The sequence below is a fragment of the Pygocentrus nattereri genome, chromosome 12, assembly GCF_015220715.1.
Source record: "Pygocentrus nattereri isolate fPygNat1 chromosome 12, fPygNat1.pri, whole genome shotgun sequence".
Taxonomy (NCBI): Eukaryota; Metazoa; Chordata; class Actinopteri; order Characiformes; family Serrasalmidae; genus Pygocentrus; species Pygocentrus nattereri.
Window position 1 is genome coordinate 40,938,527 of NC_051222.1, and position 1,868 is coordinate 40,940,394.

The following is a 1,868-nucleotide window of genomic DNA, read 5'->3' on the forward strand; positions in this document are numbered from 1 at the left end:
GTACTACCGGGCCTCCTATAGTGCCACCAGCACAGGAAGGGCAGGTTTTAGATGCCACTACGGTGCAAGGAGGGTGTCAGCCCTCGGGTTCTTCCTTGGTTTTAACAGACCAACCCTGTTCTAGCCAGTTATCGGTGCGTCGCACCGTACGTGCTACAGCTGGTCAGCATTCTAATATTCACCGTCTTCCATGTTCTGCTGGTAGTGTAGATAACAGGGCAGATGAACCATCAGGATTAGTGAATGCCCAGTCAGCTTTGTTTAGGCCGTGGTGTTAGCTCCCTGAGTTTAGTTCATTGTCGGGGCGACAATGCAAAATGGGGGGGTAGATTGTAGCAGGTGTCCCCCCCTCCTTTCTGCTGTGACTTCCGTGCCGGCAGCGTTCAGCGTGGAGTTTAGCATGACTGTTTGGATTACTTCTCATGAGTTTAAGGTATCTGTTCACAGCATTACGGGATAATGTGGTAGTTAGCTTAATTATTAACTCCTCATATTTGTTTGTAGTCGCGGGCTCGTATTCGATTGCCGGCTCAGCGCTGTGGTATGCATCTCTGATGTTGCCTGGGCACTTTCACTTTAGTAAGGTAATTTCTGCCTGTTTCCTTTTATATATGTTCTGGCAGTGAGTATAGCTTTTGGCTAACCTTATTTCTTGGGTGGTGGGATAGTGTTAGTGATTGTGCTGCCTTGCTGCGGGCATTGTCTGCTGGAGCTGTTTGCTGTAGCCATTGTCAGCGGGAGCTGCTGTGTGTCATTACCTGCTGCTGTCTGCTGTGGCCATTGTTTGCTGTGGCTGCTGGCAGAAATTGATGCTGTGCTGGTAAGTATGCAAGCTGCATTGACTTTTAAATCAAATATTAACTAAATTAATTGTAATTCTGTGTATTGTTTTAGGTTTTATTGTCCAGATTGTGCGGACTGATTTCAGCTCCTCACGGTGCTGCTGTTTTGCCTGGGTTTATTTAAGTTTTTTTGGTGTTGCATTTTTTTTGTTTTGTTTAGTTATTTTGAGTTATTCTGGTTTTGGTTTTCTTTTCTACTTTCTTATCTTAATTTTGTTTTTTTGTTATTTTGTGGGGTTAAGGTTCGTGATTAATTTAATTTTTACTTTATTGTTCATTGGTCATTTTTGAGTTGCTAATTTTGCTTGTTTTTGATTTCTATCCTGATTTATTAATTTGAATTTGCTTTGGCTTAATTTTGAGGTTTAATCCTGATTTACTAATTTTGCTTGTTTTTTTATTTCTATCTTGATTTATTAATTTGAATTTGCTTTGGCTTAATTTTGAGGTTTAATCCTGATTTACTAATTTTGCTTGTTTTTTGATCTCTATCCTGATTTATTAATTTGGATCTGTTTTGGCTTAATTTTGGGGTTTATTCCTGATTTACTTCTCTGGGTTGTGTTTTTTTTTTCTTTTGTTTAACTGATTTTGGTATGTTTGCTTTATTTGTTGGCTTACTTTAACAACTTTATTTTGTTTTTTTATTTTTTGAAGAACCAGCAGAACTGTATGGGAGCACGGGATCCCCTTCTTGGCTGTGTTTTTTTAAATCTGTTTGTCTCTTTGTTGGATAGGAGCTGGGGGCCAAGCATCTGACTTGGGGATGCGGAATTCTATTCACCTTTCCTGTAGTGTGGAGCACGTTGGGTGTGATTGAGATGTGTGGCACTGACATGTGTGGTTTGTAGTGTAGAGGATATTCCTATCCCTGTACTTCCTTTGGTCGTGGTAAGCCCTTAACCCAGTTCCTTCCTAATTTGTTGCTGGTAATTTAAATAAATTATTGCTAGCTCTTTTTTTTATATTGATTCTCCAAGAAGGGAATTCCTGGTCTGCCTGGTGGAAAAGATGTTATAAAATAAT

The 1,868-nt window shown here is 39.9% G+C and overlaps 1 long non-coding RNA gene across 1 annotated transcript; it reads left to right on the plus strand.

Annotated features, from left to right (window-relative positions):
* The first annotated feature begins 503 nt into the window (after positions 1 to 503).
* Positions 504 to 1,868, plus strand: LOC119264723. Its single transcript, XR_005131161.1, has 3 exons — positions 504 to 584; positions 669 to 820; positions 1,580 to 1,868. It is a non-coding gene; the product is annotated as an uncharacterized LOC119264723 (long non-coding RNA).